Raw genomic sequence first — 18,070 nt, forward strand, 5'->3', positions numbered from 1 at the left:
TTCTTACTCTAAATGAAACAAAGAACCTAATTAATATGTAATTCTGGTCAGATATACAAATTAATAAAACAGTTATAGATCATAAATGTTACCACACATCATTTCCAATTAATAATAAATAATTTCATATTTATATAGCCTCATAAATCAATATTATAATGATTTTTTAAAAGATTTTATTTATTTGAGAGAGAGAGTTCACACAAGCAGGAGGGAGAGGCAGAGGAAGAGAGAAGCAAACTCCCTGCTGAACAAGAAGCCTGACCTGTGGCTTGATGCCTGGAACCCCAGATCATGACCTGACCCAAGGGCAGATGCTTAACTGACTGAGCCACCCTGGCACCACTATTATGATTCTTGATGATATCCATCAGCAGCTTTCTTCCTTCACTGTTTTCTTACCTGACAGTGGGTCTGTGTATCTATTTGCTTGTCTTGAAGTTTTATTTTCTGAGCCTTTCTGTTTTTCTTATCCATTATGAATAAGGGGTAAAAATGTCAATTTTGAAATTTCCTTGTGAAAGTTCCATCCCGTTTTTGTTAGATTCATCACTCATTTTATTCTCAGTTTTAATGATAGATCACAGTGGCTTTCAAGTATCAGATATATCAATTTAATATCTTTACTGTCTTGTTCTTTGATACCTTTTGCTTTCTTTTCTCCTCTTTTCACTGGAAGTTTCATTTCTGAGTTTATTTTTTTAAGTTAGTTTCTCAATATTTTCCCATAGCATAACAAGAGAAAAACAATCTTGTTTGGCTGGACAACATGGAAGAACGAATAAAAGAAGAGAATAAGCTGCAAATCCAAAGCCTTCAGGAGACAGAGAGCATGACTGAAAGGTATGGTGAAAAGGGATATTTCTGTCTTGGACAAGAGGGCTTTGGGACGGGATGATAATTTATTTGTAGACTATTTATAGATAAGCTCTGGGATTCTATGAGAGTTACAAGTTAGGGGGACCTAGATACTCTGGTAGATACTCTCAAAATGTGTGTGTAGATGGGCTTGTACTAAGTTTAGTGCTTAGAGAAAAATGACTGATTTTTCTTAGGTTGTGTTTGAATGTGCTGTGTTCTCAAGTATGTGATAAGCCTGAGTATTGGTATATGCTTATTGAACTGTAGATTCGATGAGGGGTCGGCTGACATTGTGGCTATTCAGAAAATTCTGTGGCATGGATAAACAAAAAATGGCATAAACTGCAATACTGAGCTCTCCCTAAAAGGCAATCTTCTCTCCCTTTCTTTTTTTAAAAGTAGGCTCCACGCCTAGCATGGAGCGCAGTGTGGGGCTCAAACTCACAACCCTGAGATTGGTACCTGAGCTGAGATCAAGACTTGGATGCTTAACCAACTGAGGCACCTATGCACCCCTGTCTCTCTCTTTAGAGAGATCTAGGTTATGCTCTCATGTGGAATAAAAGTTGTACCTCTAGAGGTTTTCAGTGTGCCTTTTTGGTTGGGTGGATGGTTTGAGGGCAGTGCTGGAGAGAGAAACACACTTGGATGGGATAGCATTCGATTCCTAAGAACATAACCAATTTTACAGAACATTATAATCTAAGGAGATTTGATTACTCTGAAATCAAGGGACCATCAGGAATTACTACACAGAGCTACATTTATGTTGCTTCTATTACTATGAAAACTTCTATTACTAATATAAAGCAATAAGTAAGAAAAATCTATGATTAATGATTTAAACAAAAAAATGAGATGGCTAGCTTTTCACAGAAAGTAGTTTTTAGTCTCTTATCCAACTACTCAGTTGTTGAGTTTAAGACTTTATTATCTCTTTAAATCATAATTAATATAGAAAATATGATGCATTTGTGCTTCCTAATCACTGTTTATCCAAGCACCTACAACATTTTATAATTCTATTTTGTACTATCATTATATTTGTTTTATAAATGAGAAGCATTAAGTTTTGTTTTCATGAGAAAATCTTAATGTGGCACTTCAATAAAGCAATGTTAAGTCAAAGAGTTAGAATCTAATATACATTGACATTAAGACATGCACGTATTTTGGGGGGCACTTGGGTAGTTCAGTCAGTTAAGCCTCTGAATCTTGATTTTGGCTTAGGTCCTGATCTCATGGCTTGTGGGATTGAACCTCTCATTGGGCTCCCCCTCATCAGGAGTCTGCTTGGACATTCTCTTCCTCTGCCCCTTTCCCTGCTTGTGCACATGTTCTCTCTCTCTCAAATAAATAAATCTTAAAAAAAAAGACATGCACATATTTTTGAATATTTTAATGATAGCAATACCAAAGAATGGGAAATGGTTTTTATATTTATAAATTCAAGATCCTAGAACATTCATGTTTGAGAAGTGCTTAATATTTCTGTTACAAAGCTTTTAGGACATTTTGTATTTTGATCATGTGAAATATAACAAGGATTACCAAAGGATTTACAATTTCCCAGAACATTGTTCTCACTTAGTTCAGTTCAAAAGACACAAACAGATGTATAGCTCAGAAGAAAGCATGCTAAGTTCTAGTACTTGTTCTCAAAGAGTTTACACTTCAACTGGGAAAATTTCAAAACAATGTTTTGATAACTTGATTGTTCAATAATAAAATTAATGATTTCAAAACAGCACAATGATAAATGCTTTAATAAAGGCACGTACATCAGTGTTCTGTAGGTGCAAATAAGAGATACTTAATCTTAGCTAGAATATGCTGTTTTCTCTGGGAATAGCTTCCTGCATTTTGAAAGAGAGTTCAGTTTGGCTGTCTTGACTATATACTCTCTAGAAGCTGGAATAATAATGAAGGATGTGCCTCACTGGAAGGTTGGATGACTTGGAAAGCACTGGTAGATGCCTCCATGCTAGAGAAGTAACTCAGGAATAAGGCATCATAATTACAATTGAGGGACTGCAATGCTAACCATGGAGTAATTTAGCATTTCTGTAATGTTCTTTTTCAGGTAGGATCCTTAGATCAGTATCCTTGTGAAGATTGTGGGCTATATATCAATATTTTTCTTCTTCACCTTTCCTCCCACCACATGAGTCACAAAAAGACAGGGGGAAGTGAATTTGGGGCAAGGAGATGGTGGGAGTAGAGACTCTAGGAAAAAGTAGAGATGGTATCTCCATCAACTAAGTTTTGCTTAAGCTTTGAAATGTTTGTACTGTTTTGTGTATGCTTGATGAAGAGGTTGTAGATACAAGAGGGAAGAGTTTGGGAGAAAATGAGAGTTGCTCCTGCCCTAGCAGTGGAGGAACAAGACTTGCTGATGTTGGGCTCTCTAACCTGTAAAGTTTACCTCACTTTGCTTTGAGGGCTGTCTGGGGGATGGTAGTCAAAATGTCCAGCATAATGTACTCCCAGTTGGTCTAGAGTCCTAGGCATGAATGGACTTGTATGTTGAAAGGTCACATCATGGCCCAACTCCAATCAGAGGTTAGGTAATGTTGGATAGAAGGACCTGGTCTTCTTTGCACCAGAGTAGAGATATTCCTTTCCATTTCTTCTTTTCATGGGGCCTTGTTTCTGGCAGGGATTTTCCTGGAACTGGGAGGTTTTGATACCTCTATAAACTAACTTACTAGAGATAATGCTGTTGTGCATCTGAGAAAATATGATTCTGAAAGTGTCGCTCAGTTGTTACTGGTGGTGAGAGATGATGATATTGTGGAATATTCTAGATATATAACATTCAATCAGGTTATTGGAAAGGTTAATGAATTACATGGGGGCCTACATTTGGTTTGGTGCTAATGGGAAGGTGAAAGTTCAGTTTAATATTTATCTTAAAACCTTTTCTACTTTTGTACCTTTAACTTGAGTGAAAATTGTAATTACAAATAAGCACATGTTAATATAAACGACACAGTAAGGACATAATTCTAATGGCAAGGAAATTGGTGAAGTTGGGAGTTAAGGAATTTTCTTAGAGAAAGTGAGCCCTTTTTTTTTTTTCTGAAGCTTTATTGAGGAATTATTTACATACAATAAACAATGTAGCCACAATTTCTATTTCCTGTACTCTTTTTTCCTTTGTATAAATTCATTGTTTTCATTAATATCATTTTTTTCTGCCTGAATTTTTCCTTTAACATTTCTTGTAGTGTGGATATGCTGGTGATAAATTCTTTCACGTTTTATGTATCTGAAAAGTCTCCCTCTTAGCTTCATTTTTATAGATTTATTTTTTTTTACTGAATATTGAATCCTAGGTTGACAGTGTTTTTCTTTTCTTTTTTTTTTTTTAAAAAAAAAGATTTTATTTATTTATTTGACAGACAGAGATCACAAGTAGGCAGAGAGGCAGGCAGAGAGAGAGGAGGAAGCAGGCTCCCCGCTGAGCAGAGAGCCTGATGTGGGGCTTGATCCCAGTACCCTGGGATTATGACCTGGGCTGAAGGCAGAGGCTTTAATCCACTGAGTCACCCAGGCGCCCCCATATTTTCTTTTCATACTTAAAAATATACTTTAAAAAAATGCTCCACTGTCTCCTCACTTGATCATCCTTATTCTCTCTATATAATGTAACATATTCTGTTTAACCCTGATATTGAGCCATTTGATTATCATGCACATAGGTGTAGTTTTCTTCAGGTTTCTCATGCCTTGGGGTTCATCGAAACTTCATGGAACTCTGAGTTTATCAAATTTGGAAAATTTTAAACATTATATTTTTGAAAAATATAAAAATGTTGATAAACGTTTCTGTCCCTCCTTTTCAAGTTTGAACATGAGCTACATTTCACTGATGTTCTGTTTCTTCTTCTTTTCTTAAATTCTCTTTTATTTCTGTATTTCCTTTTGGATAGTTTCTATTGCTACTTCTTAAAGGCCACTAATATTTTCTTCTACAATGTCTAATCAGTATGTATTTTTGTATTTAAATTCAATTAATTAACACATAATGTATTCTTTGTTTCAGGGGTACAGGTCTGTGATTCATTAGTCATATATAATACCCAGAGCTCATTATAACACATACCGTCCCCAGTGTCCATCACCCAGTTACCCTATCCCTCTACCCTCCTTCCCTCCAGCAATCCTCAGTTTGTTTCCTATGATTAAGAGTCTCTTATGGTTTGTCTCCCTCTCTGGTTTCGTCTTGTTTCATTTTTTTCCTCTCTTCCCCTATGATCCTCTGCCTTGTTTCTTAAATTCCACATATGAGTGAGATTATATGATACTTGTCTTTTTCTGATTGACTTATTTCACCTAGCATAATACACAGTATGTATTCTGGGTAGTTCCATCCATGTTAGTTCTTTCTTGAAGAAGGTCATAGATGCAGATTGGCATCTATGTTATGATTTGCCTTGAACAACTCATTTAACCTTACCAAAGGGTTTTCACATTTATCATCTCACTTTATCCAGATAAAAGTTCTATAGCAATTATCATACCAGTTGGATTAATAAGGAAACCAAGCCATTAAGAGATCAAATATTATCAAAGGACACATTTTGTTAGCTGAATTTCTGAGCCTTGAACCCAAATCCCCTGTGTTCTGATCTGTGTTATATTCATAGGCTATATAAAATCTCTTTCCTACTTTGTCCCTCATTATATAAGAAACACAGAATAAAAGATATTTTAATATTTTTGCTATTAAGTTTGAAAATGCAAAATATACTAGGAAAATAAAACTAATAAAATAGTTAAGCTTTTAAAAGAAAAATAAGTTAAGGGGTGCCTGGGTGGTTTAATTGGTTGAATGTCTGACTCAAGATTTTGGCTCAGGTCACAATTTCGTGATCTCAGGATTGTGGGATAGAGTCCCAGGTCTGGCTCAACAGGGAGTCTGCTTGAGATTCTCTGTCTCTTCTCTCCCTCTCTCTCTGCCCCTCCTCCCACTCACAGTCCCCCCTCAAATAAATAGATATTTTAAAAAAGTAAAGTTATAAAAATAGTTATAATATTTCTCATATATTCTCCCAAAGTTAGGGAAAATGAATTGCCATCAAATATTAGGTCAACCTAAAGAGATAAAGTACACTAAACAATGGTTTTTTAATGTAATTAAAATGTAATGTTAATACACAATGTAATATTAACTTTTCAAAACATAATTAAAATGCAGTATAATATTAATCTTTCAAAGTTCAGTTCATATAGACTTTTTTTTTTTAATTAACAGCTTCTTCTCAGTGATATGTCAAGATTTTTGCTCCCTATTATTTTGCCATGCTATGTCTGGAAATGGAACTGGGTGTGATGTTCTGGTCCTGGACTCTCATTCCTGAGCCCAAGATGTGTTAAAGTGGAGTTGGGTTGTTAGCATTAGCTGTACATTGCTTTCTCAAAAGCAAGGAAGGTACTTTGCTCACTGCTGATTCTTCCTCATCTGTTTATTGTGTCTGTTAAACTATTGCTCACGGGCTGTTTAAAATGGCATGAGTGCTCACATTTCACATATTACCATCATTCTGATTGTTTTGTTTGTAGGGTTTCAAACTTGGAAATCTTTTCTTTTCTTCTTCTTCTTCTTTTCCAATCACAGCCTCCTTGCTTCATTCATATACCGTTCAACATTTTGTTTCTCCTGAGTTTGCACTTTATCTTTTGGCCTCCTTCCAGTACATTAATTATTAGATAACAAGTCTCCTGTTTTTAGAAAATGAAGGCAAACCCAGTAAAGAGAGAAAGAAAAAGAAAATGAAGGCAAAATTTTAGCTCTTGAGGCACTCACAGTCTAAAGCAATCACAAGATGGTAAGAATTTTGTCAGGAGTTGTTATCTCTTTTTAGTAGTGTGGTCTTGATTAACCATATGAAACACAAGCAGGGTTTTGAGACTAAGTAGTACAAGTCCTAGTGTATTTCTTTTTTATTGCTATGTAACAAATTACCTCAGAACTTAATGGCTTTAAACAACATTATCTGGAAGTTTCTGTGGGTCAGAAGCCTGGGCTGGCTTAGCAGGTCTTCTGTCTCTCCCTCTATGTACTAGATTGGATGTAGCCAAAAAACTAAAAGAAACTGTGGCAAGGTGATAAGCTATTATCATTTATTGAAAGGCTGTGTTGGAAACTGTGTTGGTGTCCCCATTCTTTCACTTGGCCTTCGAAAGGTATGAAATAGGGAGGCAGCCTTAGGTGTCAGCAGGGCTGCTTTACTGAGCTGTGCAGGTTGTGCCCTGCATAACTCCAAGATCATGACCACCAGTGTGAGCAACACATGTTGGATATGTATGTAGTGGCAGTGTTTATTGGTTGTATTCTTGCATCTGGATTCAGCACTTTCTTACTAGTGGTGTGGCCTTGACAAGTTATTTAAGGTCTCTAAGCTTTAGTTTCTTCATCTCAAGTACTCTAGATTGCTAGGGGGATTACATGAGAGCCTCCTCCTCATCATCACTATCACTTACTCCATGCTTATAAAGATCCAGGTACTCCTCTAAGTGTTTTGAAGAAATTAACTTTCACAATAACTCCATGAAGAAGCTATCTTTATGATCTCATTTTTACTGATGATGAAACGGAGGCATGGAGAGTTAAGTACTTTACCTAAGGTAACAGAGCTAGGAAATGGTTCAACTCCAGAGTCTTTTTAACATTTACACCATACTGCTCATTCTGGAGTCAAGATCATAGCACAGTTGTCAGCACTTAGTACCTGCTCATTAATAACTCTTATTTACCTTCATTTTGCTAATGGGAAAACAAAGACTGTGAATCTAGGCCATCAAGAAAAGGATGCATTTTAAATCATGTAACTCTGAATAAAGGACTGGAAATATGTAATATATTTTAGAATGTTTCCATTGAATTTATTGAAGTAGAATCAGTTTGATACTACAGTAGGTAAGCATCAGCTACCTGGAAAATTGATTTATGTTGCACATCTCCTTCCTGAGCTTTGTCAGTTAAATGAAGTATGGCTATGTAAAGTAAAAAGGATAATGCAATAGCTTTGAGTGTTTAGCTACAAATGGACCTCAACAATTTTAGTTTAGTTTTCTTCATCTTACCAGAAATATAGAATGTTCTGTAACTCATGAAATGAATCGCATTAAAGGAATGTGATCCATGAAATATACCTCTGTTTGTAAAAACGTATATATGCCCATCCATTAGTTGTACCTTTTCCATATAGGGGTGTGTGTGTGTATGTGCATATATATGTGTATATATATGAAAATTATTAATCATATACTTTATTCTATGCTGCTGTTATCAAGGAATAGAGAATGGAACTGATAGATGAAATGTCATGTCATAAAGAAAACAGCATTTTCCTTGTAAGGATGTATCAACCACCAGCAAAGTAGGTACTGTTATAAATTTACATTCTTCATTCTAAGTTGGCTCTCAACAATGCTTTGGAAAACAAACAGACCAAACTTTTATATTTCTATAATGACCTCACTGTCTTTACCTTATAAAATATCTTAACTAAACTTTCTTATTATTTTTTAAGATTTTATTTATTTATTTTAGAGAGCTAGAGAGTGTGAATGGGGGGAGGGCAGAGAGGGAGAGAGACGGAATCCCAAGCAGACACTGTTCTGATCACAGAGCCCAACATGGGGCTAGATCCCAGCACCCCGAGATCATGACCCGAGGCAAAATCAGGGAGTCAGATGCTCAACCAACTAAGCCACCCAGGTGCACTAACCTTTTTTAATTTTTGTCCATCTTTTCTTCCTCCTTCTTTTATGTGTATCTAAATGATAACATCTACTTTATACTGTTGAAAAAGTTCATAAGGCCATTTACTGAATTCAGTCAAACAAAGTGATCATTGGAGGAGTCAGAACTACTTTGTTTAGATACTTGTTCTGTTATTTACCAGGTAGGAGACTGGGGCAAGTCCTTTAAATTCTATAAATTTCATTTTTCTTCTATGTAAAATGGGAACAAAGTGGTAGCCATTTTGATATATTAGGTATATTAGGATGTCCTAAGGATTAAATTATAATCCATATAATAATCCATATAAAACTCTTAGTTTTGTGGCTGGCAATTAGATCAATAAACGTTACTTGTTATCATTAATATTATTATTGTTATAATATTATATTTTTGTTAATAATATTATTTATTGGTTCTGTTTTAGGTGCTGAGAGCTTCCAAATCTGTACCATTAGTGCAGATATCTTTTCTGGGATTCAGAACTGCCTAAACCCCACATCTAGCTTTCAGTGATCCATCTGCTTAACTCCATTTGTTTTGCTGTTAGCTTTCCTCACGACTTGGACCAAACTCTGGGGAGAGCAATGGCATTCACTTTGCCTAATAGAATTGTGAATAGACTCTTTAATATTCCATGCACTTTCAGTTATTAGAACTGTTCTATTGCAGCCTTTAACATCTCAGTCTTGTATATTTTAAGACTTCCCTCTCATACTTGATTCAAAGCTCTCTCTTTTCTTAAAAGCACAGTTAGGACTATCTGGTTGATCTTCAGTAGCTTAGAACAAAGTTTCCACATCCAACTTCCTCTTCTAGGTACTAGCTCCTCTCTTAGGTTCTGGTGCAGAGAAGGGAGTGGGGAAAAAACCCAAGCCTTTACTTATTGAATTGAGAGTAGAAGTAATTACTTGTAATTGATAAGAGGTTTCTCTGGCTGCCATTGGTTGTTTCTGTCATGGGTTGTAGAGGACCTTGTTTGGATTCCCTGATGATTCTTTGACATGGGAGATAAGCTCTGGTTTATTATTTTCATTTCCTGTACCCTTAGCTTCTGGCTTGATAGCATTTTACTGCTGGAGTGCTTTTTGGGAGAAGTTCCTGCAAAGAGAGGCTGAAACTCAACTCTTTTTGAGATGTCTACTTGGCTTGGCCTTAACACTATGAATGCAGTTTCATTGCTTCTTTATCTTTTAGCCTTGTCTTTTTTCTCTCTTCCCAGCTCATGGTTACCCAGTGGTAGATCATTGAGTCTGTTGGTTCCCAACTGGACTTTTCTCCTTTTTTGGTGGAAATCCTACTATTGTAAAAGGGATTTTTTATGAAGCTGCCCGTTCCCAGTGGATTTCGGAAGGAGAAGCATTCATATAGATATATTGGGAAAGGAAAAGAAAGTTATCTTCTCCTTGGATACTGCACACAATTCACTCTCTCCTCCCCATCTTTTATGTGTTTTCACTGTTAGAAAAGATGATCATTGAGTGTGGTAGAGAAGATTTTGGATTCTTGCCTCCCATTCAGCCTTGAAGATATGTGTGAGCCCAAGTGCTGATGAATTTATGAGCTTATAATGTAAGAACTTTGTATGTTTTGTGTATAATTTTGAGCCTTTGCTGTAATTCTTAGAACACAGAACAAAATCTCAAACAAACCTCCTGTTATACTCCACTAAATTTAAATACCAGAAATCTGAGACCATTATTTTCCTATCTCATTTTATGTATTTATTTTTGTGTTTTTAAACTTTTAATTGCAGCTTAGTTAACATATAACATATTAGTTTCAGGTATACAACAGAGTGATTTGATTTATATACATTATATATGTACATATATAATGCATATATATATAATTATATATACTTTGAAAAGCTCACCATAAGAAGTGTAGTTACCGTGTATTAGGTACACAAAGTTATTGCAGTATTATTGACCATATTCCCTATGACATGCTTTTCATCCCTGTGATTCAGTCAATTTATAACTTGACGTTTGTACCTCTTTATCCCCTTCACCTATTTTGCCCATTCCCTGACTCCCTCCCCTCTGGAAATTACTAGTTCTCTATATTTATGAGAATGTTTCTCTTTTGTTAATGTTTGTCTTTTAGATTCCAAAAATAAGTGAAACTGTATGATATTTGTTTTTCTCTGAGTTATTTTACTTGACATAATACTCTCTAGCCCATCTGTGTTGTCATGAATGGAAAGATTTCACCCTTTTTTAATGGCTGAGTAATACTCTGTTATGTATATATGTCACATCTTTATTCATCTATTGATAGACTCTTAGGTGTCTTCCATATCTCGGCTATTGTAAGTAATGCTGCAGTAAACATAGAGGTGCATTGATTTTTCAAATTAGAGTTTTCATTTTTTCCTGTTCTCATTATATACCTACAGTACCTCACATAGTATCTACAAGATTGTAGGTATTCAATAAATATTTGTTGAATGAATGAAAATCCAAACAGGACACCTAGAAAAGCTGATCCTAAACTCTTTGGCACACAATAGGGAGAGAAGACATCATCTTGGAAATAGGTACCCAGAAAAATTGCTATCAACATCTCAATACTTTCAAACATACAAATTTCTTGAATTGGTCCCTTTGATACCATTGTGTTTATTGTGTGCATTTCTATACTTTCATGCTTTGCTTTTACTTTCTACCTATTAGTTAAATAATTACTTTATAAAAATTGTGGGGATATATTTAAAACTTTACTGTGTTTCTACAGAGTTCTGCTGTAATATAAATACTATGGAATGATTTCACATCTACTCAGAATTATTAACAGGCATGGTCTAAGAAATGTTTTTATTTTTCTTCATTCTTTTCCCAGTCATCTTAAAATGATCCCCTTTGCATTTAGGTGATTTTGTTAAGAGTTTTGTACTCATTTTAAAATGCAAGATTCTTTTTCTAATCTTTATAATTTCTTTACTGGAAACTTGATTTCCAAGCAAAGTATTCAAGAAAAAAATCTAAATTTAAATTCAGTCTTTCAGATAAATATGAATAAAATCTGGTAAAAAGTAATGAATGCTGTTCTTAATATTTCCCTAAAAAACTTGGGAATTTTGCTGGGTTCTCAAGTAGATTTACCTGAGAGATTAGCCATGAGCCATTTTAAGGTACATGAGCTTGATTACTTGATATGAACAAATACCCACATATCTTTGCTAAAAGTACAAAGAAAAATAATCATAATGTTCTGTTCCAATATATTTCAATAATGTTTGGAATAGGAAAAAAGACTTAACCTTTTTAAAAAGTCCTGATTAGAAAATTGCTCAGAGTTTACAAAGATTGTTAAAAAAAAATAACTTGGACGTAATAAATTCCACTAAATTTATTGCAAACAATAAATTGCTTGGCTATTTCAGGTTCTTATAGGGATCGGGCTTAGTGAGGCAAGTTACCAGGGAAACCTTTTCCTCACTGGGAAAGGATAATTGTGCACTAGCCATCCATGCGTAGCAAGGCTATAATCTTGCTCTACTTTTATTTCATCTGGGTTAGCCACAGAAGAACAAACATTGTAGAGACTAGATGCTAAGAATGCCGAAGAGTAAAAGTAATTTTTATAATCTTAAGTTGATTATTCATATTAATAACAGTATGAATAGTAGTACTGATATTATTAATAAAAATAAACATTTATAAATCACTATATTTTAAAAACTGTGCTCACTTAAATAGGTCTTTTTGAGACACTATTGTCACAGCCTCATCTTAGAGATGAGGAAGTTACAGTCAAGTGCATGGCCCCTGACAAATAGGAATTAAGTGGGAGCCTGAAAGTTGTACCCAGCCTCTTGATGCCAGAATATTTACCTTTCACGTATCACATAAAGCAAACTCCTAGTCTTTCTAGTGAGAGGATGCAGAGGTAGGCTTAGCATGAATTAAAAGAAGCATAGTTTGTTTGTGTCATGTTAAAAAACAAACAAACAAACAATAAAAACGAAAAAAAAAAAAAAAGAAGCATAGTTTTAGGGCCTCTCACTTACCTGGGCTCATTCCAAAGTCTTGGGAGAGGCCTTCACAGTGTTCACATATTTTTGTAAAATTTTGTAGTATTTTTTAAAAAGTAAGATATTTTTCAATCTATAATCAGTCTTTCCATTCTTTCCATTGTATCTTTACCTTTGTTGTATTTCCCCTTGTTTTGGCTTGGTGTTCCAGTAGCTATGGGTAGTTTTGAATCTAGTTTAGAGGAAATTGATTTGGCAATACACTTGGTTTAATGAGATTTATTTATGTGATTTTATTTATGTGATTTGCATTTACTCCCCCCATGGTTAAACCATTGTCATCCATGCTGATGTAGAGATGTTTTCTAGGAATATTACTATAGCCTGTTGTGTTGACTCAATCAGGATTAAAACATAAAAATGCAGCATAGATAGTTATTTACTATCAATTTACTCATAGTACAGCTTCAGCACCTAAAATATATGAGAAGAGGAAGACAAACAGAATAGTTCAGAGCCAGAAGCTAATTTGTAGAAAATTCTTCCAAGTATTACATGAGTAAAATATAAGTAGAGAGATGGATTCTCACCAACACCTAGTCAAAATCGCCCTCTTCTTGATAGAGGTTTTCCCAAATGTGACAACAATCTTAAAATTTTTCATGTCCTTACTAATGACAAATTATGAAGCTGAAAGTTAATTTAGTAAAGGAAGTTAATTAATAGAAATATGCCATCTTCTGATTTTATATTTTTGGTATTGCAACTTAATACAATTTGTAACTTTTTGTGATTTATATTTTCATTCTGAATATTTTTATTTTATTTTTTATTTAAAAGAATTTTTAAAGATTTTATTTATTTACTTGACAGAGAGAGAGAGAGAGAGAGAGCAAGCAGGGGCAGCAGCAGAGGGAGAGGGAGAAGCAGGCTCCCTGCTGAGCAGGGAGCCTCTGTCGGGCTCAGTCCCAGGATTCTGGGATCATGACCTGAGTGGAAGGCAGATCCTGAACTGACTGAGCCACCCAGGTGTCCCTCTGAATATTTGTATAGAGGACTTTGTACGTATAATTTTATGTAATTTTTTCTTAAAGGGGCTCTTATTCCCCAAATTGTTTTAGATTAAGACCTCATAAAGCTGAATCTTCCACTGAAGTATGTATGCCCAGGAATACTTGTGGAATAAATAAAAATCTCCATGAATTGGTTTTGATACCAAAGTGATTTGATACTCTGAAATTCTGACTATAAGGAATTGGTAGATTTTCTCTTCCAAACTGGGAGATAGGAGATAGCCCTGTACTTTATGAATCTTGTGCTCTGTATAGATTTATTATGGTTCTTTTTTAAAAAGATTTTATTTTTGTTTATTTGCGAGAGAGAGAGAGAGAGAGTGAGTGCAAGAGTGGGGTGAGGGACAGAGGGAGAAGCAGACTGTCCACTAAGCCGCGAGCCTGATACGTGGCTGGATCCTGGAACTCTGGGATCATGGCCTAAGCTGAAGGCAGACGCTTAACTGACTGAGCCACCCAGGTGCCCAAAGATTTATTATATTTCTATTCTAGTACCTGCCTAAAGCTAACTACTTGTGTTCTATAGTCAGAGATTTTCCCTCCTCTAGCAACTTAGCTTCTTACCTTCATTGGATATCAAACAGAATCTTTATCTTTAAAACCCTATGCTCATCAAGGTGATACAAATGGATTGTTTTAGACTGGGAAGGATTCCAATGGAAGTGGTTCACTCTGGGAGAGATATTAGACCTTGAATTTGGGTGTTACAAATGATGGAAGGCTGTAAGGAGAGTCATCTTGTTTTCCCTAAACTTATTTTTTGGAAATGATGATTCTTCCATAAAGCTGAGATGATTGTGACACTATAAGTTGTAGTTTGATACACTTATTAATAGTTTCTGAAGTCCTAGAGTGCCTGGGTGCCTCTGTCAGTTAAGCATCTGCCTTTGGCTCAGGTTGTGATCCCAGGGTCTTGGGCTCTGTTCAGTGGAGAGCCTGCTTTCCCTCTCCTTCTGCCTGCTACTTACCCTGTTTGTGCCCTTGGCTCTCTCTCTCTCTTTCTGTGTCAAATAAATAAACAAAGTCTTAAAAAAATTAGTTTCTGAAGTACTGAGTTATCACACAGTAGATAGAAACATTAGTGTATTAAGGGGTGCTTGGATGATTGGACTGTTCACATCACAGGGGAATCATCTAGATTGAAGACCATAGACTCCTTTTTCCTAATTTGCCGAACTATATAATCACACCATCTCATCACTCCAACTGAAGACTTTTGTATATATAATGATATTAAAATAGTAATTCTCAAACCATGGTAAACATTTTAGAAATACAAATTCTCAGGACTACTAATCAATAACTCTAGGGAGCAATGCCATAGAGCAAATTTATATGTATTACATATGGATTCGAAGTATTTCACACAAGTGGGGAACACGAAGGTCTGCTGGGCCTCACAAAGGATGGGAAACAGAAACGGAAAAGCCATCAGGAGACAAGGCAATGACACAAACACTTTCTAGATACAGAATAGCATAGTCTGTCCTGGCTTTGCTCTGCGAATCTGAATTTTTCTTTGTTTAAAGATTTTTTTCTTTTTCTGCTTCTCTCTATATATGGCTAAAAAGTAACCATCTTTTTGTTCTACAAGAGCTCAGGTAGTTAACAGAGATTGACTATGAATCTGAAACCCAATTTTAGAAGAAAGATTTGATTGCCTCCATTTAGAAGTTTGGGCTGACATGATCATATGGGACAGACAGTGCTGTAAGGGGCCTTACACTTGTGTGTGGTGTGTCAGTTCCCAGAAAAGGGGCTCATGTATCTACACAGTAAACATCAGGATGCGTAAGACTGAAGACTATTAATATTATGGGTTATATTTCTAGTTTTTATTAAATTTCTTGCCTACAGGTTCTTTTGTACCTTGACTAAGTCTTGTGCACATTTCCATGTGCTTGGATATGTTAAAATAAATCGAGTTTGGCAAGGAAGTTAAATTTATGCTGGAGTAAGAGGTAGTTGGAAGTCTGACTTTTTTTTTTTTTTTAAATATGGAACGCTTCACGAATTTGCGTGTCATCCTTGCGCAGGGGCCATGCTAATCTTCTCTGTATCGTTCCAATTTTAGTATATGTGCTGCCGAAGCAAGCACGGAAGTCTGACTTTTATACTGGGATTTTTATTGCCTGCTTAAGACATAAATTGTATTTCCTCCAAAGATCTGAAATAACAGCTTAATAAATAACTACTAATATTGTAGTTCAAGCATTTTAATTAGGCATCGTTAACTTCCACTACTGTAATAGTCAAGTAATGTATGATGCAGCGAGCCTGTTTGGTTGCAAAATTGGAAACTTTCCAATAATCTAAGCAACATTTCAAGTGAATTTAATTTTAACTCAGACTCTAGGTATCTAAGAATTATTTTTACTAATATCTAAAAATAATCACAGATTTGTTATACTTTTAATCTTTGTTTGGTTTCTTTATTGTTAGTACATGTGGTTATTTCCAAGTCTAGGTTTTTATTAATTATTTCCTTAAAGCTAATTATGGTGAATTCTCAATTCCATGCCGTAGGATGAGGTCTCTGATCAAAAAGATCTCAGGATATAAACCAGAAGTTGTCCGGTGTTTTCATTTAAGGGCCAGAGTGTAAATATTTTAGGTGTTATGGACCACAAATAGTGACATAGTCTTTTCCTTCTCTTCCCCATTTTCTTACTTTTCTTCCTCCTCCTTGTGCTCCTTTTCCTCTTCTTCTTCCTTCTTTGTAACTTATTCTTAGCTCAGGGGTCATATAAAAACAGGCTGCAGGCTGAGTTTGGCCCATGAGCTATAGTTTTTGACCCATGATTTTAATTCAGAAAGGAACTAGAAAGTGATTGAATTTTCTGTCTTCAAAGTGTCACGAATTATCAGTTACCCTTTTGTGATCAAATTATATGATCAGATTGTGGTGCAGAAAGAGGCTAAAACATGCAGAGTAAGGGAAAGGAGAACAAATTGATAAATGACTTCAGACTTAATAATAGAGAAGATATTTATAAGCATCTCTATTGTGCCAGATACTAAATAAGTATATGTTTTTCACTTAATCTTCCAAACCACACTGGTAGGTTTTTTAATATCCTTTATAGATAAGAAAACATATGTGAAGAGGTAACATTACTAAATACCTTTTCAAGTTTGTTTGCCGCATAAAACCCATCTTCTTTGTGATATACCACATTATGATGTTTCATAGAGTCAAGAATACTATACACATCACCACAGATTTGTAAATATTTAAAAAAAAAAACCCTGCATTCTAAAAGCATCTTATAGCAGGACCTGGGTGGCATAGTTCATTGTCTATCTTGTTTTGACTCAGGTCATAAACTTGGGGTCATGAGATCGAGCCCTGTGTGGAGATCGCTCAGTGTGGAGTCTGCTTGAGATTCTTCGCTCTCTGCCCTGCCCCCCCCCCCATGGGCTCTCTCTCTCTCTTTGTAATAAATAAATAAATCTTTAAAAAAATAAAAGCCTCTTATAGAATTGCTAAAGTATTAAAAAGAATTTTACAAGTATTTATTAGAGTCAATATGTGCAAATAAATTCAAACTGCTTAGAAATAACATTTCTTTAATGGTAACATATTGTTTTTTTACAATACATATAGTTTGAAAGTTCCAAAGTTCTAGTCCTAATAAATGAAATAATGCATTGCCCAAAGTGTTCATACACCTGTTCCCTTTATCCTTATCAGTACACTTATAATCACAATGTATTCATGAAATATGCAAGATAAATGTGAAACTATTGTTTTACTCTATTTTCTGAGGCACTGGTACATGAAGGAGCTGAAATGAACTTGCTTAGTTGGTGGTGGAACTAAGACTGTGATTAGAATTATATACATACCCTTAAGCTAATGGATATTTTACTAGATTGCCTCTTGTGTGTTGCTTTATGTTTTAGGGAGAGCATTTTCCTTATTTCTAATGAATATACAGCTGGACCTACTTTTCTCAAATTAGCTTATCATCAAGGCTATTATTCCATAAAAGTGAATCAGATGTTACTTAAATCTAGCTTGATTACAGATACTTCCCACAGTTTTATTCAATTGCTTAACTCTAAACATTATGCTATCAAACCATTTAATTTGACCATCTCCAAAAGTTTTATTTAAATTGTTTAATATTATGGGAATTAAATAACTCATTACCCAAGCCATAAAAGGGAGGTCATAACACAGTAATAATGTTACCATATGAATATTATTTTTTTGAAGTCTCCAACATACTAATAAAATACTATATCAACTCAACATAGCTTTGCGAGATACAGTAGCTACCAGAGTATATCTGGACTTTATAGATGAAGAACTCATAGTCATGTATTGATTTGCATTAAGCATAAAAATAACTCAGAATGTTTCATGGCTTAATGCTCTTTCACAGAACAAGAATGTCT

General features: G+C 35.0%; 1 long non-coding RNA gene and 1 other non-coding gene across 2 annotated transcripts in view; one reads left to right on the forward strand and one right to left on the reverse strand.

Moving 5' to 3' along the window:
- Positions 1-17,074, forward strand: part of LOC132001114 (uncharacterized) — a 35,808-nt gene extending 18,734 nt beyond the window's left edge. Inside the window, exons 2-3 of the long non-coding RNA XR_009399530.1 lie at positions 732-843; positions 16,986-17,074. This is a non-coding gene — a long non-coding RNA (uncharacterized LOC132001114). The remainder of the gene's footprint in view (positions 1-731; positions 844-16,985) is intronic.
- On the reverse strand, positions 15,658-15,764 carry LOC132002300 (U6 spliceosomal RNA). The gene has a single exon (XR_009399802.1). It is a non-coding gene; the product is annotated as a U6 spliceosomal RNA (small nuclear RNA).
- Positions 17,075-18,070: the final 996 nt, after the last annotated feature.

Source organism: Mustela nigripes, chromosome 14 (assembly GCF_022355385.1).
Source record: "Mustela nigripes isolate SB6536 chromosome 14, MUSNIG.SB6536, whole genome shotgun sequence".
Lineage (NCBI taxonomy): Eukaryota > Metazoa > Chordata > Mammalia > Carnivora > Mustelidae > Mustela > Mustela nigripes.